At 38.7% G+C, this 26,347-nt stretch overlaps 1 protein-coding gene across 2 annotated transcripts in view; it reads right to left on the reverse strand.

Annotated features, from left to right (window-relative positions):
- Window positions 1–26,347, reverse strand: part of gmds (GDP-mannose 4,6-dehydratase) — a 330,217-nt gene that overhangs the window by 188,663 nt on the left and 115,207 nt on the right. The gene's annotated exons all lie outside the window — the stretch shown is intronic.

Consider the following 26,347-nt stretch of genomic DNA (forward strand, 5'->3'; position numbering starts at 1 on the left):
GTTTTGTTTTGGGGTTTTTTTTGGTACAAATAATTCTCTAAATCTTAGCTCTGAGGTCAATTGCATGTCTTTTTCATTTACTGGTGAAATATTTCCCATGGTGTGTAGTGGGCAATGAAGGGAACAACATGGGCAAAGTCAAATCAGGCAGAGCATCCTTGTATTGAATAAACAATTTTGTACCTGTCATCATAGGAAGGGGGAGAAAGGGGGGGGGGAGAAGGAAACCAATTGAAGTCAACCTACAAGAAAATAAACACAAGAGGAGCATACCACTTAGTGTTTATTGCAGCAATAGATTGTTTTTATTAATCCAAGAGGTCCAGTTTTCCTCTTGGATATGCTGACAATGACCCAATTCATTACGAATTGGCTCTCATTCTCAGGCTTGACATCTTAAGAGAGACTACTTGGATGAATAAAATTCACAGGAAATCCAGGATCCACAGCACACACTGCTTCCTGAATTTGTTGGTTTGTATTCTATGAATATGATTGCTCGCCATTACATCATTTCTCCTGATTCACAACATAGGAACGAGCACTCAGAATAGCTCTAGGACAACAATATTTCATAAAAATAAAAGTTACATAAAAACGGCCAACTATTTCTTTTATCATCTAAAAGGTTTATTTATTTATTTATTATTCAAACTTATATGCCGCCACTCCCCTAGGGCTCGGGGTTATTGTCTAGATCAGGAATGTGCAAACTCCGGCCCTCCAGGTGTTTTGGACTTCAACTCCCACAAATCCCAGCCAGTTTACCAGCTGTTACCCTGTTTCCCCTAAAATAAGACATCCTCAGAAAATAAGACCTAGTAGAGGTTTTGCTGAATTGCTAAATATAAGGCCTCCCCCAAAAGTAAGACCTAGCAAAGTTTGTGTTTGGAAGCATGCCTGCCGAACAGAACACCAGAGCATGCAGGATTGGTAAATGTACGTACCATAGAGTGTTGTACATGGAAATATTGGTAGCAACAAGAAATTCTTGATAGGATTCACATTTTGTCTGGTTATGTTGGCTTGTGATGACAACTACTGTACAGTATATAATAAATGTTCTTTTTTTTTGTTCAACAATAAATGTGAATTCTTCTTCATAGAAAAATAAGACATCCCCTGAAAATAAGACCTAGTGCATTTTTGGGAGCAAAAATTAATATAAGACACTGTCTTATTTTCGGGGAAACACGGTAGGAATTGTGGGGGTTGAAGTCCAAAACACCCGGAGGGCCAAAGTGTGCCTGTGTCTGGTCTAGATTAGTGATAGTTGGCAAGAGCCCATTTATAATAAGAAAAATAATTTATTTATATTCTGCTCTATTTCCCCAGAGACTCAAGGCAGATTCCAAACATAAAAGGAAAGCATTCAATGCCCGAACACAACAACAATACACCCATAATAATGAAAATTGACAACCCAAAATATAAAAACAAATTATCACTTAACAACTAAAATTAAATTAACAACACAACCTTTTATATCAGACATAAAACAAAACATCAAACATTGAACAGAAGGATTCCCAATTACTTGGGGGCAAACAGATTGATCACTGCTCAAGATGTATATTGAGCTGATGGAGCAAACAGGGCATGGATACGGATGGTAGATATTAATCAGAGGTATAATGGTAGTACAGTAGAGTCTTACTTATCCAAGCTAAACGGGCCAGCAGAAGCTTGGATAAGCGAATATCTTGGATAATAAAGAGGTATTAAGGAAAAGCCTATTAAACATCAAATTATGTTGTGATTTTACAAATTAAGCACCAAAACATCATGTTAGACAACAAATGTGACAGAAAAAGTAGTTCAATAAACAGTAATGCTATGTTGTAATTGTTGCGCAGAAGCAAATATCAGTCAGGTCCAAAGCAATAGACACACAAACAAGAGGAAAAAAGGAACAAAAAACTTTACTCTTGTCAGCAGAGTTGCAAAATCAAAAATGAAGTAAACTCAACAAACTTACAGAGTTCTTCATAGCAAAGAGCATTGCTGGTCAGTCATTACACATGCAGCATAACCATCACCTTCACCATCACCAACTGTATTCTAAAAACTCATACAGTTATACCCCAACGGGTGTGGTCCAAGCTAGCTTGCTGACCTACATCAGCAGCTGCTCATAATAATTAATACAATAAGGTTTTTTAACACACAAATATATCTGATCCTGTTGGTACTTACTGTAACAGTAATTACTGTATTTACGAATTTAGCAACAAAATATCATGATATATTGAAAACATTGACTACAAAAATGGCCTGGATAATCCAGAGGCTTGGATAAGCGAGGCTTGGATAGGTGAGACTCTACTGTATTACCATCTATTCCTCCTCCTCCTCATAAGCCAATGAGCAAAAATATGTCTTCAGCTGTTTCTTGGGGGCAGGTAGGGAGAGGGCCATCTTTAACTCCTTAGGAAGAGAGTTCCAGAGGTGGGGGGCAGCCACGGAGAAGGCCCTTTTTCTTATTCTCACTAGTCACGATTGAGATGGATGTGGGACTGAGAGCAGGATCTCCTCCAATGACCACGGTGACTGAGTTGGTCTATAGTGGGAGATGCGGTTTGTCAAATAATCTGGACTCAAGACATTTAGGCTTTAAAGGTAAGAACCAATACTTTGTATTTAGCCTGGAAGCAGACCGGCAGCCAGTGGAGCTGCCACAGCATAGGAGTGGTTCTCTCCCTGAACGGCGCTCCGGTTAGTAGCCTGGGTGCCGATCTCTGGACCATTTGAAGCTTCTGAACTATCTTCAAAGGCAGCCTCATGTAGAGAGTGTTGAAGTAGTCCAAACAGGATGTGACTAAGGCGTGGACTATGGCCAAGTCTGGCATCTCAAAATATGTGCGCAGCTGGCGCACAAGTTTTAACTGTGCAAAGGTGCTCCTGGACACCACTGAAACCTGGGGTTCCAGGGTCAGTAGTGTGTCCAAGAGCACCTCCAAACTGTGTCTTCAGGGATAGTGCGACCCCATCCAACATAGGCAGTGAGTATCTCTGTCTTGTCTGGATTTAGTTTCAGCTTGTTGGCTTGTCACCCCACTCAATTCACCCAATTGCTAATTTGCATCATCCTAGGGAATTAAAGGAAAGTTTCATCATTGCAGGGTTCTCGGCTCAACGTAGTTCATAGAAACAGATTATCAATCAGAGGACTTGAAGGATAAGGAACAAGTGAGATGTATGGCAAATCATCTATCAAATGGCTTAACAATACTAGACAGGGTCTACCCAGGGATCTGGGTACTTAATACCATTCAAATGATCACTCATGTTCCAGATCCAAGCAGAGTATCTCTAGATCTTTAGTATTCTACTTGAATAACTTTCAATGGAGCAAAATATCATCAATTTAAAATAATTTCAGGGGATAACATAATGCTTGTTTATTTGAAGTGCAAGTTCAGTTAGGGATAGCAATAACCCAGAAAAGAACCCATGTCAATGTACTTATGACCTTTCGTTACTAGGGTTCCTTCTGCACAGCCAAATAACCCAGATTATCAAGGCAGATAATTCACAATATCTGCTTTGAACCAGGTTATCTGAGTCTACACTGCCATATAATCCAGTTCAGTGTTGATTTCATACAGCTGTGTGGAAGGGGCCTAGGTTTACATGACCAATGTTGTGTGTCAGCTATCCATATTCTGATGACTTTATACTACTATGTGATTATGGCATTTTTTCCAAATTTCTCTCTGTTTCACATTCTCAAATTCACTCTGAGAATCTGTTTGAGGGCTGAGTCAGAAATCCCTCAAATAATAAAGAAAATGAGTTCTACCACTTGCTAGACCCAACTCTTCCAGAAAGAACTGAAGGCATGGAACTCCTTGTAGGTTCTGTAGAACTAACACCTAGGGACAAGAAGACTAAAAAGTCAATTGTAGGGAGAACAATTAAAGGAGGTTTCAAAATATACATTAGAGACCTTATTGTTAATCCATCAAGTTACTAGTTGAATAAACACTGGGCAGCTTGATGGTGATACTGACGTTCTGGAAAGTCGTCCCTCTGAACAATTCACCTGCTCACTCATTTTAATTTCAGTATTAAAGACTGTAGAAATATTTATTTAAATGGAATTGAAATGTTAACTCCCTCTGTATATATTTTTAAATACCCTCTTTTACACTGTAACACAGATAAGAGATGACTTTTATTCAATTGTTTTCATCTCTTTTAATCTTGAATTGCCTTCAATTGCCTTGGTTGTTTGGTTGTTTTCTTCCTGTTGAGTTTTGTTTTTCTTAGGATACACTCAGATTATTGGCCTTGCATCAGACCTAAGTGACATTCAATATGAAGTAGCTAAACATTACATAAAGCCACACAACTAATTTGAAGTGGAGAACCTTTAAGCCTCTGGGTATTTTGGACTACTTCAATCCCTTACCATTGCCATTACTGGCTGGGGCTTCATGGAGTTGTAATCTAAATTTTCTGAGGGGACAAAGATTCCTATGGATTAACATGGTCAGCAATGCACACATGCTAAGGAGAGTCAGTAATCCCTGCAGCCCTTTCATTGTATCATACCTTTTTACCTGAGTAACATATGAAATAGGCTTCTCTAAGTCTTCAACTTGAGACAGCACTGTATTTGCTGGGAAAAACCAACGTAGAATCTTAGAAGAGAATGAAGAGAATGACAGAAAGCACTATTATGAAGAAAAAGGAGACAGATGCTCATGACATACACAAGGAAGAAGGAAGATTGGAGACTAGTGATTTAGATAGAAACAGACACATATTAAAATAGTAATAGATTAAAGAGCAGGTCAGGTAAAATGCATTTTAATCGAAAGGATATTGTGATATAACAAAATGTGCACTTTGGCTTCCTAATACGTTCAAAAAGAACTTTGATTTCCACATCTAACAACTACAGTAGAGTCTCGCTTATCCAACGTAAACGGGCTGCCAGAACGTTGGATAAGCGAATATGTTGGATAATAAGGAGAGATTAAGGAAAAGCCTATTAAACATCAAATTAGGTTATGATTTTACAAATTAAGCACCAAAACATCATGTTATACAATAAATTTGACAGAAAAAAGTAGTTCAATACGCAGTAATGCTATGTAGTAATTATTGTATTTACTAATTTAGCACCAAAATATCATGTGTATTGAAAACATTGACTACAAAAATGCGTTGGATAATCCAGAACGTTGGATAAGCGAGTGTTGGATAAGTGAAACTCTACTGTATTTATTAAAACAACTGGGAAGCCCTGGTCTTTGAGTGCTCTAGCTGGAGGTCAGCTGTGAGCAGCAGTGCTGTGGAATCTGAAGATGCATGAATGGAGAATAAAAGGGAGAAATGTGCCAAGAGGAAGGGGTGTCAAGCCAACCCTGATCAGGACCACCTTACACCTGGAAGCCAATGTCCTCACTGTGGAAGAACATGCAGGTCAAGAATAGGACTCTACAGTCTATGTATCCACCACCAAGACACTACACTTGGAAGGCCAATCATACAACGAGGGGTCGCCTAAGTAAGCAGATAAGTTAGTAAGTAAAAATATGATGAAAAGTTTGGAGTTATATGGTGGTATTGAGATTGAATTATCAGGAGTGCAGTGATAAAAGGAAAGTGGATGGTGAATGTAAGGGAAAAGACTAGTAAGGAAGGGTGAGCTTAGTTCTTTTCTTGGATTGATCACAGGGTGAAATGTGCAAAAGTGCTGCAGTCCAGTTTGTTACAATTCTGTCTCCCATTGCTCTATCCTTAACTCATGGAGGCATGGATATAATATGGACATGGATAGTTATTAACATATTCTCAGTTTACATGAAACAAACAGCATTTTGAGAACTTTTAAAATAAAAGCACAGAGCCACCACAATGATGATGAACAGTTGCTGAATTAAAAATAAGCTTGATTTTCAGGTTTAAAGAAAAGGAAACAGTAAAAAGGTGAAATAACATTTTAGAAATTTGGGGAAAAAAATCAGCATCTAGTTTTACAGACCATGCTGATTTACCAAAGCAAAAATCAAAGCATGCAGCAACTTCAACTTCTTATCTATCCTTGATAACCTTTGTTGTCTTTAAGACTTCAAATTAAGAATAAACAGGATCTGGAAAACTAATCAAAATTCCAGTATCTCCATCACTCTGTCTTTGGATGATTAATCAAACCTATCTTCTGCTTCTGTCAGAAATATTTGCTTCAGCAATTTAGAACTTTTGTGAATGAAAGTTTACATTGTTTTTTATATGCTTCTGTTTCTGGGAATAAATTGGTAAATTCCTAAAATCTAGTGGATTCAACCCAATATTTGCTCACAGGAACAAAAGAGTACCTTTTAACCACCGATGGCGTCTAATCCAGCAGAATATTTCTGTTGATTGAATGGGAGAAGAGATTATAGTCACCAGTTCTTCTTCCCCTTTATCTCCCTTTAGTGCCCAAAATCTGCTTGGGAGGATTGGGGAAATCTCTAAAAGAGTAGTGTAAGTGGCACTGGAATCTAAACAAGGAGATTACAGAACTTTGGATACCTTGCCTATACATGCATCCAGAAAGAAAATCCTGAATAAAACTCCACTCTGAGGATGCTTTGAGGAAAAAAGGTGATGTAATATCACTCATAATTTCAAGGTGTTTATTTAAAATATAGCATTGTAACACCCAGCTTGTCCCATATACAGGTAGCGCTCAAGATATGAACAAGATAATAACAAAGCTATAGAACCCAAGTTGAATTTGCATATAAATCAGAACAGGGACATTTTTTTCAGTGTCATTCCAGCCTATCTATCTATCTATCTATCTATCTATCTATCTATCTATCTATCTATCTATCTATCTATCTATATCTTTGAACAGCACAGGGAAGGGTTAATATCCCTATAGTTTTTGGTTTTTTTTTTTGGCTGTCTGTGCCCCTATTCAGAAGATTTCACCTCACTTCCTATCCCTGTGATAATTGGATTTTGAAAAATTGGGCTTGTTGTGGTAAAGGTTCAACTGAGATCCGCTGGGCAACGTCTCTGTAGACGGTCAATTCTTTCACACCAGAAGCAACTTGCAGTATGTTCTCGAGTCACTTCTGACATGATAAAAAAATTGCAAGATGGATGTTTGTAACTCGGGGGCTGCCTGTATTGCCAATGCATGGAATATGTCTTTCACAAACATAAAAGAACTCATCCACTGAAATACTATACTAAAATATGATCTGCTTTTCCCCCCCTCCCCTTTCCTGGAGTATTATGGTATAAGCCTTTGTATAATTCCGAAAGCAACTTCCAATTTTAATGGAAATTGCACAGTTATGGGTGAAAGAACATGTCAAAATAATAAAGATTGATGGCATCCTGCACATATCCCAAATCCCAGCAAATTGTATGTATGATTATTGTCGTGACATTTCACTACAATGAAAATACTATCTACACACAGCTTCTTTATTAACATGGATGACTTGGGAGAATTACTCCAGGAATACACAGTGGGAATTCTTTTTTAAAACTGTAGGCCTCAAGAAATTCAAATTCTCTTTATGCAATCAGGATTAGTTGTCTGGTTTATTTATCTTTTTACATATAGACATTACTATGCAAGTCTATTCAGACCTTACTGTGCCTAGATTACACCAGAATGGGCAAAGTGATGCTCTTGGGACCCATAAATGCAGCCTGTAAGATCACCCAGAAGTTCCTAAAAAGTTGCCAGATTCCCTAATTTTAATACAAAATTCAGACTGACTTCAATTCAATTTTTACACCGCCAAACAACCCCCAAATTCTGTTTAAAAAGGCTCCCCTAAACCTTATAAAAACAGACAAGGAATCAGCTGAAAAGTAACCAAAAGGGTAGCTGAACGGTGACATCAAGTCACTTCAGGCAAGCTGAAACATGCTGCTGTGGCCCGACAGGTGGGTACAAGAGGGAGAATTTTCCCCTATCCTGTTTGCAGTTGCCCATTCTGGATTCTACTTTTAAAATATTTATAAGCACAGCCACAATAATGAAGTGAGAGTAAAATTGCTATTTTGATCCAAGGGTACATCTATATGGCCATATACCGTGAAGTGAGTGAGAATTAGCTCTGTAGCATTTACATGATATGTGGGGTATCTTGCCCCCAACGTTAATGTGGATGTGCCCCACATTAAGGAAATTTGAGGAATGTTCTGGGGTTTTCCTGAAGCTCCAGAGCAGCTCTGTCCTTGGAGACAGTGTGAACAGTTGGGATGGTTCTGATTTGGAACCAGCCTCACTGTTTACATGGGCCACCATTTCACTTTCCCTGCACCTGTGTCATTTTTTCATTGCTGTAGCAACAGCCACAAAGCTCCAAAGAGCTCCTGGCCATCCCTTGGCATCTTTGCCGATGCAAGTAAAATTGTCCATATGACTTGGAGAGAGAAGGGAGGAAAGAATAATGGAGTTGTGTGGACAACTTTGCGTAAATTGCCACTGCTGCAGCAATGAAAAAATGACACAGGTAAGGATGGCCACCCAGCAGAACCAAAAAGGGTTTGCTCCCACTGGATAGTCTAGACTTCATCCTGCCATTACAGCGGGAAAGAGGTGGTTACAATAAGCAATATTTTACAGTTCAACATAATGAACAATGGATGCTATCTATATAAACATAAGCACTAGGGCCTACATCCAATTTAGCACTTGCATGAATGTTGAGATTTTTACTCCCACTGCAGCCAGTATTGGCATTGAAAATTTACTTCAGAGCAAGCTGCAGGGTTGTTTTTGTATAATTGTGTTCAGATTAATGTTTGTGGGGGTTGTAGTATCTGTCTCACCAAAAGTTACATCAATGATATGATATACTGGATACTGATCTTTGGATCTAATTCATGCAAACCTTTAGGTCAGGGAAATCATAAGCATTGTTCAAATTAAAAATTACACTTTCAGTGCATGCCATTATTTGAAAGTATGTCTTTTATATGGAAAGTTAACAGCACAACACACTCCATTAACACAGGAAATAAAGAAATGTTGCTATCTGGTTTTCTTTAGAAACCAAATCCTTTGACTAATTTAGCTTTTTCAGCTGTGCATCCAAACTCAGGACATGTAACTGTATTTAAAGACCTTCTGACATCTATTTCCCAGGATGAACCTATTCACTTTTCAAGAAGAATGTAATGCTGTTACCCCCACATACAAAATAAATGAGTAAATTGACAGCTGATGTCCATAATATATTATGTGGCAAACCCTGACCTTCTTAGCCATCACCTTTAAAATGAAAAACAGATTTATCAACTTACTTGCCCTCCTACTATCTAATGTAACAAACTGGAAACCTGATCTCTGCCTTGGCCTCTCTAGATATATCTGCAGTCAGGGTAAAGAATGGGCTTGTCAAGACCCGAGATTGGTTAGTTCTCACTAGATACATCAAGACATCCCTGTTGTGGCAAATGGGAGAGCGATCTTCTGTGGGGTAGATATTCTAGGCATATTTTAAACAGGATGGTATTTCACCAAATTTCAAGAAATTAAATCATAATGAAAACAGAATGTAGAATTTATAAGCCATTTGTATTAGATTATCTCCAAGGACAAGCGTGATAGACTAAAAATAGAAGTGAGACAGTCCTGAAACTGCAAATCTCACACAGCAACATATTGTGACCTGCAGTGTTAATAATGCTGAGTCTGGTCTGTAAGAATGTTATATTAAACTGAAAATGAATATTTTTTAATACTTGTTGTAGGTTGCCCTGTAAGCTAGCACTAAAATACATGTGAGTACATGGCATCACACATCCATGATCATGAATTCTTTTTCAAACTATTTCCACACATCAGGCTGGATTCAAAGAACCTGATTGGAAAATTCTGATGCTACACATGAGTAGTGTGTTTTAGTACTTTTCACAGCCTGCCTTACATTTCTGCTTATGGATGCCAATGTTTAAGTTGACATAGAACTTTAAATCTAACTTCACTTCTCTCATATAACATTTTTGCCATGAGGTCTGAAACAGCTAGTATGTTAGCGGAAAACAACTTCCATGTGGAAAAGTATACCTTTCAACCAAACACAGCATACCTAATACATCATATTTAATATTTAACTTTAAATATTTAATACATATTTAATAAATATGTAATAATTATCCTATTTTAAGTCTTAAAAACACATTATTCTTTTGCTACTTTGAAATTGACTTCCTCTCCTAAACTAATATCAAAATATTTTAAAAAGAATAATGGCTGAACTAAACTTTACATTATCAAACAAACAAAAAGTTTTACACATGTCTCTGCTGTATTTGGTTTAAAACTAGAAGCCTGCAATACAGAGAAGTACCAAACAAGGTGTAAATTTACAAGAAACGAGGCAATGTCTATAAAGGCTATATTTTGGTGAGAAAAGGATTAAATGACCTTTAAAAATATTCAAGATTTCATTTGATTATCTTTAATCTAATTATATAAAGTCACTGCTTTGGCCCCTGAAAAACAAGGGGATCTTAGATGCTTAAGCAGAAAAAACAGACGTTAGAGAAGCAAAAATAGTGCTGAATTAAAAGTACTTGGAGGCCAGGAGCTTTGAACCAGCTTTTAACTAGCCATTCCAACATAGTGAGGCAGGCACTGCAGAGGTTTGAGTTGGTGCGAACAGAGAATTCATTGTTTTCAAAAGGCAGCTAGAAAAACGCTGCTTTATATTTCCTCACACCACAGACCTTGTGCAAAAGTCCAAGGAGAAGAAGCAGAGCGAGGGTGCACTATCCATTCAGAAACCATTTTTCCGCTATAAACTACCATCAAGCTCCCACTCCTGGCATGCCAACTGTTGCAAAGGATGTTATGATGGTGTGCAATTTACAACTGGAAACTTCTGATTTATGTGGGATTGGGGGCATTTTCTGTCCTTCCTGGCTTGATTGCCCTGCCCTGGTCAGAGCAAGGTAGGACTGCTTAAAGCCAATACACTCACTGAGGTGCATTTTTTGAAAGTCCTGTTGATCTGCACCTGTTCAAAATATTTATACTGTAATTAAAGATGAATTCAGACTTCAAGTCAGATAAGCATACACTGCTTGAGTCTGTGTTCATGCAATAAACCATATTATTTCTCTGTCATTACGCTCCTTGTGCCTCTGAAATATATATCTTCAGAAGCACCATGCCAAAGATAATCATATAATACAACTATTTTTAAATATAAAGAGCATAAAATGTAAAGAACAGATTTAATGAAAGCAATGGATTTTTGAAAAGAAAAAACAGATTATCATGGAAATTATATGTTTACTTATTAAAATGTTTATTTACTTCCCTCTGGTCATGGATCTAATGGCACAGTAAAATATAGTTTATCACATGCTGATTTTAAGTATAAGAACAGCAATGAGCACTTAATTTCATACAGCTTGCCAAATAGGTAAATCACTTGCTTCAGTCAAAAATAAAATTAGATGAATTAATCGGAGTGCTAGATAACGTTTTTGGCTCAGAGAGGGAGCAGAGCACTGCAAGTCCTTATGGCTGCTGACGCCTGTCTTTTCCCCAAAGAGCTTGAACAGCTTGGTGCATGTGGCTCTGGGAGTGGATGGGAACTGAGAGCCAAAAAATTCAAACTTTGGTTTGGATTAATTGGTTGAGAGAAGCCAGACAGATTGACCTGGTTGGTCACTTCTCTCTAATTGGGTAAAGGGGCATAAATCTCTGCTCTCTTGGGTGCTTACCACTTCATCCACACACCCTCCCCTTAATTACTTTGATGCTATGCTAGTGTGGCATAGACACAAAGAACTGGGAAGTCCTGGCCCTTGAGCCTTCTAACTAGAGGCCAGCTATTACCAAGTGCTGTGAAATCTGAAGAGGCACAAATGGAGGACAAGAAGGAGAAAGGTGTCAAGCGGACAGCACGTCAAACCAACCCTTGTTGGGACTGCCTTCCATCTGTAAATCCATGTCCTCACTGCGGAAGAACATGTAGGTCAAGAACAGATCTTTACAGACACCTACAGACCCACCACCAAGACCCTACACTTGGAAGGCAATCACTCAACCATGAGTGATAACCCATGATGATGATGCTATGCTTGTTATTGTAAAATTGATGTGTGCAGTCAATTATGTTCTGTTTTTCTATTTGTCACAAATTTTGGAAGGCAGTGGCATGTATCCTGGATCCAGGACATCAAGTGCCTGTCTGGCACTAGGTAGTGTTGGAGGTCCCTTGAAGAACTCAAGAGGTATGGGGCAGAATGAGTCTAACCTGACTCAGGAGCAGATACTTACTAACACTCTCTGGGGGGGGGGGCACACAGGGGGGCATCTGCCCATATGTATCCTCTCCTATCATTCCAAAGATTCCAGTATCAGCTGGAGGAATGGATTCATCATCAACAGATAGATTGGTAGCCATCTGGATCAGGTCCTATGTTACAGCTTTAACCAACAAAGTTGTGAACTATCTCTTCCACATATATTGGGTGTAGGCCTTGTAAGCATTAATAATGCAAATCATCCACTGTTAATTTTATTCAAAGTCTGTGCACTGATGAGCCACTCCAGAGAATTTGGCAAACTACCATATTCAAAGACAAGGACTTGTGGATATTATATGAACAGCGAAGTTTCTATTGACAATGAAAAGTTGAGAAGATATCAGCAGCAGATTGGTAAAAATCTGTACAATTCTTTTGTTGAGGAATGGCTTGAACAGAACCTTACTTGAATGAAGATGAAGGAGAAAAACTTTCAGTGTGCCAGCCAAGAAGAATAGCAATAAAAATGCTACTCTTTAAGTATCTGAAGACAGATTATTAGAATCTTTCAACACTTCTTATAGTGATTTGGAGTCATGCATGAGAAGCAGAGTTCTCTTTATAGATCCTTCAGTAACAGTGATGCAAAAGATTGACACTAGATTAGATTAGAGGTGTATTCAGCCTAGCACTCTGTTCCCACAGTGGCCAACCAGATATCCCAAAGAGAAGCCCATAAGTAGAATATGAATACAACTTTACTCATGTTCCCCAGTAACTGAGGCACACTGTGTCCAATACTAGAGATAATAACAGCCACCATAACTTGTCACTGATAATCTTATCTTTATTTAGTTTTATTCTCTTTTAAATCCATTCTAATTTTTGACATTACTATACTCTATGGTAAAGGATTCCAAGCAGAAAGAATATACTATGTGAAGTACCTCCTGCTCTCCCTCCCTCCCCGCTTTCCTCTGTCTATGGCCACTGCTGCCCTGGATAGGTAAACACTATTTAAAAGGAACAGCTGGATAGATTCTGGAGGTGATAAACTGCAGAATTTTATCAGGAAATTCTTATTCTTATCTGGCTTGGAGATAAATTAAGTTCTTTAAGCTAAATGTTATGAGCCCCTGGAGCACGTCTGCCTGCATGTAAGTCAATTTGGCCAGCGTCTCATGTAGACATCTTTATACTACTCGCTATAAAATATTTCCAAGTCTTGGAAGAAAGAAGAAGAAATTAATGGGCAACTTGTGTCTAGTATGCCCTAAATTAGTAAGTGTTTTACATAATTCAGCAAAAATTTGATTCATGTCTGTATTAAAATAACATTTCTGGGTGCAATGTATTTATTGTTGATGAAAAACTAAAGACACAAGAATTCCAAGAAGCAAATTATTCAATTCTAGATTATGATAAAATGAGTTTGAAAATAAACTTCTGTGTGGAATGGAATAAACTTCTAAATATATTAAATTAACATTTTGTGCTAAGAGATATAACTGGATAAAAAATATCCCAAAAACATAAAAACGAAACTTTTACGGTAATTCTTTTCTAAGGCTCCAGGAGTCACCTGCAAATTGGTGTATTCTCATTTCAATCCCTCCACAATCAAAGTTTGTCATTTATTCTAGATATGAAAAATGTATTCTGGAGAGGATAGAGCTGGGAGCACTGGAGCCTTACAGATGTAATACCACAAATATGATTTAACTTTTCATGAATGAGCCTTAGTCTTGGAACCTCCCAAATGACTCCTTCTCCTCAGTTTATTTTACTGTCATATAAATCTGACCAAGCGTTAAGATTGGTGTCTTTCTATTCTCCATCCATTCAAAGATGCCAACTGGTTGAATACTAGATTCAGAATCTTTGCTGGGGCAATGACACAGCTCTTCCATTTGTATTTCCAAGTGGTTTTACTGTGTGATTGGAAATTAAAATGAAAATCATTGATCACATAGGTAAGGGTAAAGGTTTTCCCCTGACGTTAAGTCCAGTCGTGACCGACTCTGGGGGTTGGTGCTCATCTCCATTTCTAAGCCGAAGAGCCGGCGATGTCTGTAGACACCTCCAAGGTCATGTGGCGGCATGACTGCATGGAGCGCCGTTACCTTCCCGCCGGAGCGGTACCTATTGATCTACTCACATTTGCATGTTTTCGAACTGCTAGGTCGGCAGGAGCTGGGGCTAACAGCGGGCACTCATTCCGCTCCCGGAATTTGAACCTGGGACTTTTCGGTCTGCAAGTTCAGCAGTTCAGCGCTTTAACACACTGCGCCACCACCAGGGGCCATCGATCACATATCCAGTTTATAAAACATTTATAAAAAGTGGAATTTTGGATCTTCTTATGTCTTATTTGTATTGATTTTACTGTGAGGTTTACTGTACTAAAATATTGTTTTATACTGTTAACTTTTTGTATTTTATTAATATTGTCTCTTATTTGCAATTGCTATTTGCTTTGAGTGCACTGAGTCAGAGGCAGTTTCTGCTCATTCAGTTGCCAAATATTACAAGTGAGTCAAATGTTTAAATACACAGAACAAATCTGTAGAATATTGTCTTTAATTTTAATCCAGTTCTGAATGTCATTTCAATAAGCAAGTTCCACTGAGGTCAAGCAGAACTGAGTGGATTTAAATGAACCTATAATACTCTCTTTGCTAATCAAACAAATATATATCTTCATTGATAAAATGGGCACAGCCTTTGATAAAATTATTCACCTTAACCCAAGCCATGATCTCTTCTCTTCTGTAGCTACATCCAAGGCCAAATGGCACTTGACTAAGTAGCACTGTAAACTTTAAATAGAGAAAGTACTTGTCTCCACTAAAAACTAAATTAAACAATCATTTAATTACTACATCCATTTAAATTGTGGTAAGCCATACTGCAATCCAAAAGGTAAACCAACCCCCACCACACCCCAAATTAACTTAAAACATTCCAGCTGGGAGCTATTTGTGACTTCCCTGCCTCATGTTAGGCTTTCTGACATTTTTATTGCCTGTTGTTCTAGTGATAATGTGCAAGCACAGAGATGTATTAAATTAGGAGAAAAATGGGAGCACATATAAATTGAAACACAACAAAACAGAAGCATATGTTTGGAGGAAAGACACAGGGTGTTACTACCACTATGTTTACTATATAGATTAAATGGGGGAAGGTTCAGGATACTCTTTGCACTGAGAAATCAAACGCAGATTCTATTTGGAAGAGAAGTGAATAATACTGTAATAGTTTGTTAGTAACACTCATTTGTGCTTTGGAGCACTTTTCCTATGTTCTGAGATCAATCATAACATATTACTAAATACATGAATACCTTTTATATTCAGGATCAGAGAGCAGGATTTAACCTTGGTTCCTAATGCTTTTTACAGGATAAGGAAAACAGTACATCAATTTGCTATTTCAGGTGAAATTTCAGACAAATTAAGGCTTGATGCAGAACAAGAAAGGATGAAAAGAATGACCATATTCAGTTTGGAGGATATGAGCCTGAGATTCTTTAACTGAGATGTAGTTAGTACATGATTTTACTAACTACTAATTACATCGGAGCTTCTCAGTCTATTTACAAAGGTAGGGAAAACATAGCCCATACAGGGTTGTTGTATGTTTTCCGGGCTGTATGGTCATGTTCCAGAGGTATTCTCTCCTGACATTTCGCCCACATCTATGGCAGGCATCCTAAGAGGTTGTGAGGTTTGGAGAAACTACGCAAGGAAGGTTTATGCATCTGTGGAAAGTACAGGGTGAGAGAACTCTTGTCAGTTGGAGGCCAGTGTGAATGTTGTAAAAGGATTCCCCCCCAGGCAGGAAGAAGCCAGGAGATGAAGCTATTCAATGCTAATTAGGTGATTAATTACAACATTCACACTGGCCTCCAACTGACAAGAGTTATTCTCTCATCCTGGACTTTCCACTCAGTAAAAATTTAAGCTACAACCTACTGGTGTCACTATGGATGTAATTACTTCAGAAAGAAAGGTGGCTGAATGCATTTTAACTTATTGTTGATTTTAGAAGACTCCGCCTCCTCCTTTACAGGTTAGTTTGGGAGGACTTTTTTTTTACCGTCACAAATTTCTGACAATGCTAGGGTCAAAAGGAGCACATTTTTGCTAGCTGTATGTGACAATATCCAAAACGATCTCTATATATCACAAAAGGCAGCTAACAAACTGGCCATTCACTTTATTTATTAAGAGCCACACATGTGACAAATTATTTAACTCAGTGACTCCTAATAAGTCAAAGAGCAAGCAATTAGCTAACGCAGTATGAGGGCTGTTTGTGACAATTTATAGATGCTCTCAAGCTGTCACAGCACTTCAAAGCACCATTGGGGGAAACCTTTTAATGAGTCACTTGAGATGACAAGTATTACACAGCACACATGGTAGGGATGCATTTGGCAGCCTATTCACTTATACAACTCCTCCTCCTTCCTCTTCTGCAGCTGTTTACATGTTTGCAGCACAAGTTACTCTTAATGGTGAGATGCAAAACATGGGGAGGAGGGGGGAAAGAAGAGGGAAGAGAGAGGGGGGGACTTGAAATTGCATATCAGCATCTATGACTGGAATCCTCTATATTTAGAATGAGCCAAAACAAACACATCAATTCAAAATAGCATTGAAATGTGGAAAACTTGACAGCAGCAAGCCCATGATCTGTTACCCTTGGCTCTCAATCTGACCCATTATAGTAAGAGGGAGGGTGGGAGATTCCACTGGGCTTTTCCTTCCATTATCAAGGGATTCCTTTTCAGTCAACACTGGTGTACAATTCACATGGAATGAATGCAGACGAAACCTCCAACTAGCATCTCGATAAGAAGCAACACAAACTGAAAAAGTGGGGAGGTGGAAACAGATGTACAGATTAGAAACCAGAGCTGAGGGAATTTATCTTCTGGAGCACAACTTCTAGAATTGCCCCAATTGGAGTTTGTAGATAACTTTTCCAAGCTCTGCTGCGGCCGAATTACTCGTACATATGCCCAGCCATTTCATATTTATTTGATTATTTTTGTTTTTTAGATGAATGGTAGCTATAGGAGGTTGAAAGTGCGTGTGGACAAGAGGTGCAGGAAGACACACAGTAGGAAAAGCAGGCAACTGTCTTTCTCAGCAGTCAATTTTCAGCTCCTTGTGATGTTTTGACTTCTAAACAATGTCAAGAGGAAAACCAACTTCACACATAGGCTAGACTACATGCTAATTTGCAACCACTAATCTTACCCAGGACAACTATTAAGTAGATATTCCTGAAAGCAGGACCTGGGGAAGAGCCACTGGAGATGGGGAAAACAGTAACACAGCCCCAATGGCGTAGTGGACTAAAGCCTCATGACTTGAAGGTTGGGTTGCTGACCTGAAAGCTGCCAGGTTCGAATCCCACCCAGGGAGAGTGCGGATGAGCTCCCTCTATCAGCTCCAGCTCCATGCAGGGACATGAGAGAAGCCACACACAGGAAGGTTGGAATAGTTTTCAGAGCAATTCCACACTTTTAACTCCTTGCATCCTATGCTATTGAAACTTCTTGTGGTGGTGGGGTAGGGAGAAGAGGGTTTTTGCTTAAAAGACATTATACAGCCATCAATTCTAAAAGGACTCAAAAAGCAGAAACGTGATTATCACATTTAAACAAGAGCAACAAACTGATGCAGTCTAGCAAGATGAAACACTTACCACTAGGACACCTTGAACACATGTGAATGTCCACCTTACTGTAGATTAGTTTATCTTGCCACAAACTCATGTTGGGTTACATTACAAAGTCTCATCAATATTGGTGGCTTAAACCCTTGTGCTGGCTGAACTGCTGACTGAAAGGTTGGCAGTTCGAATCTGAGGAGCAGGGCGAGCACCCGTCTATCAGCTCTAGCTTCCCATGCGGGGACACGAGAGAAGCCACACACAGGATGGTAAAACACCAAAACATCCGTACGTCCCCTGGGCAACGTCCTTGAAGACAGCCAATTCTCTCACTCCAGAAGCAACTCAAGTTGCTCCTGACACACACACACACACACATACACACACACACACAAAGCTGTATTATGGAGGTACTGCAAGAAGAATTACTTCCTAATCTCTTGCAAATTAGCTATCTATTTTGACTCTGCTTGTCTTCTACTGCCATCTCCATAGGATACTATTTCTCTACGGCTCCCCACTCCCACCTAATAGTAGCTACAGAGGGACTGAATGGATCTGTCAAACTGATCACTTGGTCTGATTACTTAGTCCAGTGGTTTTGGCCTACAACTCCCAGAAATCCCAGCCAGTTTACCAACTGTTAGGATTTCTGGGAGTTGAAGGCCAAAACATCTGGGGACCCACAGGTTGAGAACCACTGACTTAGTCTGATGACTAATGAATGATAGGCAACAGACCAAACTGATGACTTGGTGTGTGTCTTATAATTCAAATATTTGCTGTGATAATATTTAGCTATTAGGAATGCATTTGGCAAGGGTCTGGAGAAGCTATGAGGAGCAGCTTAAAGAGCTGGGCGTGTTTAGCCTGCAGAAGAGAAGGCTGAGAGGAGACATGATAGCCATGTATAAATATGTGAGGGGAAGTCATAGGGAGGAGGGAGCAAGCTTGTTTTCTGCTGCCCTGGAGACTAGGATGCAGAACAATGGCTTTAAACAACAGGAAAGGAGATTCCACCTGAACACTAGGAAGAACTTCCTGTGAGAGCTGTTCGGCAGTGGAACTCTCTGCTGGGGAGTGTGGTGTTGGCGCCTTCTTTGGAGGCCTTTAAACAGAGGTCAGATGGCCATCTGTCGGGGGTGCTTTGAATACGATTTACCTGCTTCTTGGCAGCAGGTTGAACTAGATGGCCCACGAGATCTCTTCCAACTGATTCTATGATGTCCAAGGCTGAAGGTGAAATAAATGGATTTGGTTCTAAGAATGATATCCAGAATTTATGTTTTTCAAACAGAAGAACACTCATCCATCCACCCATAGATCTTACCCAGTGGAGGAATTCTACTGGTTGAGTGGGAAGGAGAGCCAGCGTTTTTAACTCCTCTTCCCTTGCAGCTCTTTGTGTTCTATGAAACTCACCTTTCCAAGATTACAAAAGCAATTCCTCAGTTTATTATGTGTAAGCTTTGCATCTTTGTTTGCAGAAAGACAATAAGGAATATGTCAGTGTAGCCTCTCTGGAAAGAAAATTTCAGAGCCGCTATCACTCAGAAGGCCCCTTCCCATGTTCCAACTAAACATGAGCGCAGTGGGACATAGACACTTCCCAAAAGATCTCAAAACATGCCCAGATTCTTACAGAAGAATAACTAATAATAATATTTATACAATTAATAATATAAAACTTAAGTTTTGTATTATTACTCAAGAACGGGGTAAAAGTAGACAGACACTATCTTTGATAGATAGAAAAATTGAAATTCTTAAACGCACTATAAAAGTATAAGAAGTTAACACCCATAGCCTGACTCCCTGCATACAGAAGGCACTACTCCCAAAGAAAATGAAATTAATCGCAATGATAAGTACGCTTCAATAAGAAATGTAAAGTTTCTAAATATACTGGAACAGAAAAAATCATCCAGCTAACTGTTAGTAGCTAAAAAATAATATGTTTTTGTAGTGAAATTGCCGGGAAATATACCAGAAGAAAATAATCATCTCCTGGATCTTGGAAATAAAAGTGGTAAGTAGAGCAATGAAAACTGCCATGTTCTGACAGTTGTCTGGTGTAGCCTGAATGAATCTCGTATTTATGACCAGTCACTTCCCAAGCTTCACTCAGTAGTTTTATATAACTAAAAATTGAGGATAAAATAGATACGTAGCAACTCAGGATAATTACAAATCTTCTCAGCATTGAGTTGCAGTGAGTTTTTCTGGCTGTATAATAATAATAATAATAATAATAATAATAATAATAATAATAAAACTTTATTTATACCCCGCCACCATCTCCCCAACGGGGACTCGGGGCGGCTTACATGGGGCCATGCCCAGGACAATACAATCTAGCAAAATATAAAAACAACATATCATAATACAATTACAACAATACAATAAATAATCATGTACAGTACAACACAAAATCAAAAAAACAATACAACAGGGCGGGCCGCATGAACACTCAGTTAAAACTTGGGGTGAGAAAAAGATAAGAATAAAACCACGGGGAACAGAGACATAAGATAGCAAACAGTCTAGAGGATAGATGATGGGGGGAGTAACAAAAAAGTGTGTAACAGTTACTCTCCGAAAGTACACCGGAAGAGCCATGTTTTTAAATCTTTCCTAAAGGCTAAAAGGGTGGGGGCTTGCCTGTATGGCCATATTCCAGTAGCATCCTCTCCTAACATTTCGCCTGCATTTACGCAGGCATCCTCAGAGGTTTGTTCAGAAGTCTGGACAAATCTCTGAGGATGCCTGTCATAGATGTAGGTGAAACGTCGTGAGAGAATGCTACTGGAACATGGCCATACAGCCCGAAAAACTCACAGCAACCCAGTGATTCTAGTCATGAAAGTCTTCAACAAAACCCACCCTTTAAGCAAGAGTGCAACTACTAGCAAAAATCATTCCCTAGAAACAGTCTAGAATTATACTATGGCAAAGGTCTATTCAAGACAAATAAAGTTACTTCTATTAATAACTCGTAGACACTGAGCAGTAGTCTTTCTCATACTTTCTGCTAGATATACTGCTTGTATGCATGTGTGCCTTTAAGTTGCTTGTTATCTATGGCAAGCCTGTGAATTTTATTCATTTTTCTTAGATAAGAATATTTAAGAGTTGGTTTTGCCGGTTCTTCACTTGAAAATATAGCAACACCTGATATTTGTTGGCAGTCCCCATCCAAATATTAACCAGAAGTAGCCCTGCTTAGTTTCCACAATCAGTTGGGATGTGGTGCCTTTAGGGTATTTAGGTAGCAGATATGCTATTTAAGAAGTTTTTTTAAATATCAGCTTGTAATACACATACTGTAAACACATAAATACGAGAAATTTCAAAATTGTGTTTGTGTTGCTCCCAAACAAATGTTCAATATAAAAAGCAAAGCATGCAAAGAAATGGGAGTCTTAGCATCCTTTATGAATGAGGCTACATAAAAGGTGTAGAAATTAAGAGCTGCTTGCTGACAAGCATGACCAGTTTAGTGATGTTAAGCAGATGCAAGGAGCTGTTGAAAATAAGAGAGTGATGAGGAGGTGTTTGTAAAGATAGAGATAATTATTGCTTAGGTATGTCAATATATAAAGACAGCTGGGGCCTGTATCAGAAAGTTTTTTTTCAAGCTACAAAAAACCTTTGTTACATCCATAGCTTTAGGAAAGTAATGTATATATAGAGGGGGGGATTCTCTCTCTTTCTCTATCAGTCAATAAAAAAGGAAAGAAAACTACAACTCTGGGCTTATTGATTCTTTACTTAGGACAGTATTTTGTCAGTGATCGAAGGAGTTAAAACACATAAATATAGTGATTAATTCTTAGAAAACTTTTTCACCAAAATAATTTTTTCAAGAAAGGTAATTTTAAGTCATAAGATCTACTTAAAATTATTGATTATTTTGAATATTCAAAATAGATCAGTAAAATGGTGGTTTGGCCAAACACCTCCTAAGAATAAAGAAGCTCAGCCTTTTGAACATAGGAAATGGTTTCCACTTGACATCTGGCAGAAACTCCTGAAGTAGGTGCAATTATGCATACTGATGATTATGTATAAGACCTAGTTGGTCTTCTGCAACTTATTATAATTGTATTCATGCCATAAACAAGGGGAATCTCAGTATCTCTTTGAACTACCAGGAGGATGAAAGCAATAATGCAATGGAGTAATCAAGGCAGCGCAAACCTGGTGAGTTTTTAAAAATCTTTCCCAATATGTATTTTTAAAGATATGGTAAATTGTTTTTTTAATTCCCCACAAAACATATCAAGTAGAGCTTTTTAGTACAAGGATGGGAGGCATGTTTTGAACAACACAACACAGGAGGAGGAAGTTTCTCCCCTTCTCTTTGCATTGCTAAAGACAATTCCTTTGTTACCTTGTCGTATGTTTCTCTTGACTTCTTAAATAATGAATAATAACTAAAAACTTTATTTGTATTCTGCCCTATCTCCCCGAAGGGAACTCAGGGAAGAATCCAACAGCAAAAAAGGCAAACATTCAATAAATACAAATACTAAATTGCCCCTATTGTGAGTGTTGGGTGAAGGAGAGGACATACTCTTTCAGTACGAGTTCCTAATATGTCCAAAGGGTTAGAAGGCACAATCATTAAGTTTGCAGACGACACCAAACTGGGAGGGATAGCTAACACTCCAGAAGACAGGAGCAGAATCCAAAATGATTTTGACAGATTAGCGAGATGGGCCAAAACTAACAAAATGAAGTTCAACAGGGACAAATGCAAGATACTTCACTTCAGCAGAAAAAAATGAAATGCAAAGATACAGAATGGGGGACGCCTGGCTCGACAGCAGTACGTGCGAAAAAGACCTTGGAGTCCTCGTGGACAACAAGTTAAACATGAGCCAACAATGTGATGCGGCAGAAACATGAGCCAACAATGTGATGCGGCAGCTAAAAAAGCCAACGGGATTCTGGCCTGCATCAATAGGGGTATAGCGTCTAGATCCAGGGAAGTCATGCTCCCCTTCTATTCCGCCTTGGTCAGACCACACCTGGAATACTGTGTCCAATTCTGGGCACAAGGTGGAAGGTGTCCAGAGGAGGGCAACTAAAATGATCAAGGGTATGGAGAACAAGCCCTATGAGGAACAGCTTAAAGAGCTGGGCATGTTTAGCCTGCAGAAGAGAAGGCTGAGAGGAGACATGATAGCTATGTAAAAATATGTAAGGGGAAGTCATAGAGAGGAGAGAGAGAGCTTCTTTTCTGCTGCCCTGGAGACTAGGACGCAGAACAATGGCTTTAAACTACAGGAAAGGAGATTCCACCTGAACATCAGGAAGAATTTCCTCACTGTGAGAGCTGTTCAGCAGTGGAACTTTCTACCCCAGACTGTGGTGGAGGCTCCTTATTTGGAAGCTTTTAAGCAGAGACTGGATGGCCATTTGTCGGGGTGCTTTGAATGCGATTTCCTGCTTCTTGGCAGGGGGTTGGACTAGATGGCCCTGAGGTCTCTTCCAACTCTATTATTCTATGATTCTATGATTCAGTAGGTGCCATCTGCTCGCCCACAGAAAACCATATTTAATAATCTAGAGCTGATGCGGCCTCTCCAATGCAATTTTCTGAATCAGCACCCCAAATAACCCTGGGAACAGGCCTAAAAAACGAAGACACCAAAGCGCCACATGTAATAGCTCCGCTCAGGGAGAGGAAGGAGGAGAAGCAGCAGCAGTCAGGAGGATTGTTGTCTCATCTTTCGTGGTTAGTCAGTCTTTCCCCTCCCAATATCCCCATTGCCTCAGAACTATTAGAGGGTTTTGCAAGATCAGTCATTCTCATTGCAATGGTGTAGTAACAGTGAGGCTGTGGACCACATTTTAGTTCTTGGGGACCACTGGTGGTCCAAAGACCACAGGTTGGGAGCCACTATTTTATGGCAAGCTGTTTCTCCTGGAAGTGAAACTCTAAATTTGCTACATAATTTATCAGAAATGAGTACTAAAAGATTATGTACTAAATATAAGATGGATGTCCCTAGCATCCTATCAAAGAGAAAAAGGCTACTTAAAAAGAAAATTAAGAACAGGATGCCCCTGTAAAAAGGAACATGTATACAGAAAACTACATTCAATGCACACACAAGTAGGTAGTATTGTATGCAACTCAATATTAATAATACTTGTTCTAAAAAGGTTAGACAAGCGTAGATGCTTCGTACCTATCATTTCATGGGTGCACTACTCAGTTGTGTTTGCCTTCAGCTAAATAACACCCTGGTTTGTTAACTGTGTTGTTTGCAAGTAGGTGCTTTCTAATTTTGTTTTTCTTCCAAAAAACCAGAGCAAGGACAGGGGAGAGTTTCTTGGTTTTATATTTTCTTTTGTTTCTTCTTAATGGAGAAGAAAGAGAAGAAAACATCTGTGTTTACAATAAACAAAGGTACAAACTTAAAAAGTTATCAATAGAAGCAATCAGGCAGTGTGGACCAGCATATCACAGTATGTGACAAGACAAGGTTTTTGTACTTCTCTGGTTTGTGGTGTTCTTCAAACTATATCAGTGCTAAACACTACCATTTACATGGTATTAATACCTACTTCCATTATCTGCAAAATCTTCTGGGTGTCATCCTGTCCAACAACAGATAATCAAAAACATAGTAACAACTAGGGAAGAGCTAAAAAACTATCTTTTCTCACATAAAACATTATCTGTGACATCACACATGCTATTTAAGGCATTAACTATGACAAAAATTGTTCTTCATCATAACTCTTGTTTGTTGCAGTGTGCCTTCAAGTGGTTTCCAAGTTGTAATCCAGAGTTGTAGTCCAACACTCAAATTTCTACACTAAAATGTCACATCTTTCTGGACCTAGTACAGCAGTTGCCAGTTAACACATATGTTTCCTCCACAGACGAGAATCCCCCTTTCTGTGACCTTAATGTCATTTTGCATTTAATTCAATCAAATATTCTAGTGCAATGATATGAATATGCTGGTAAGGGCTTAGCTATACAAGACATACACTGTATAATTCCACAAAAATGACCTTAGCAAGAACAGTGAAACTCTGAAATGGTCTGTTTTGAACGAAATAAGTTCAAAAACAATATTATGCTCTTTTTTAAAAATCCCACATGCAAAATGCCTCCATATTGCCTTTTACAGTTGTGTGGCAGGGATAATATCGCAGTCTACTGACATAAATCCTGCCAGGTCAAACTGAAATCTAAGGATTCAGATTACGTTGTATAATGAACAGCATCTGCTTTCATCTCAGGCACAGCAGGGATGAGGCAGGAGACATCATTCAAGATGTAACAAATGAATCAGCAAGCAGCATGGCACAGCAAGCCTTCTAGTGGGAAAGATGATGGAAAAGCACATGCAAAACGTTTTAAACAGAAACATCTGCATGCATGTGAAAGACAATCTAAAATGTGGGAGATTTTTTTATTAAATCACACAACCTGGAATGGTCTACAGGGTTAAATGTGTGTATATAAAAGAGAATGACCTGCGTTTGGAAGTATAACAACTTCATATACTACATCATGGGTGGGCAAACAATCAGCCCCTGGGGCTTGTTTTCACAGCCTGTGGGCGAGTCCCTAGAATTCCAGAATTCAACTAAGAACAAAAGTGGGGGAGAAGATTCAAAGATGATAAAAACAACTAACTGACTTTTTAACATGAACTGACTGACTGATTACATTTAAATATATTCCATATTGCAAAACCTGAATGAAGTAGCTTCTGTTTTAGGATACTGAAGGGAGGGAAGAATATTTCTCAAATGTTTGCTTGGACAAAAACAAGAAAACCAGTAAGGTACTCTTTAATGCAGGGCAATATTTTGGACTCAAAGTGACACATCCTTCAACATTTAACAGATGAAAACTGGGACATGTATGGCCAAGCAACATCTGAATGTGGTCAAAATACACACACACACACAAAATGACATAAGTTATTAATGAATAGGAATACACAAGCTAGGAGAGTCTATGGCAATTTTCTTTTGCCTGAATTTACTGGGAAGTAAAAAATTATTCTCCAGCCGCTCTTCCCACTGCTGAATTATTGGGTATAAGCTACTTTTGCACTTTGAACTGTTTACAGTACAAGCAATCCACAAGTTACAAACAAGATAGATTCTGTATGTTTGTTCTTAAGTTGAATTTATTTGTAAGTCGGAACAGGTACATTGTGTGTAAGTGTAATACAGTAGAGTCTCACTTATCCAACAATCACTTATCCAACGTTCTGGATTATCCAACGCATTTTTGTAGTCAATGTTTTCAATATATCGTAATATTTTGGTGCGAAATTCGTAAATACAGCAATTACTACATAGCATTACTGCGTATTGAACTACTTTTTCTGTCAAATTTGTTGTATAACATGATGTTTTGGTGCTTAACTTGTAAAATCATAAC

This window comes from Anolis carolinensis, chromosome 4 (genome assembly GCF_035594765.1).
Source record: "Anolis carolinensis isolate JA03-04 chromosome 4, rAnoCar3.1.pri, whole genome shotgun sequence".
Classification (NCBI taxonomy): domain Eukaryota; kingdom Metazoa; phylum Chordata; class Lepidosauria; order Squamata; family Dactyloidae; genus Anolis; species Anolis carolinensis.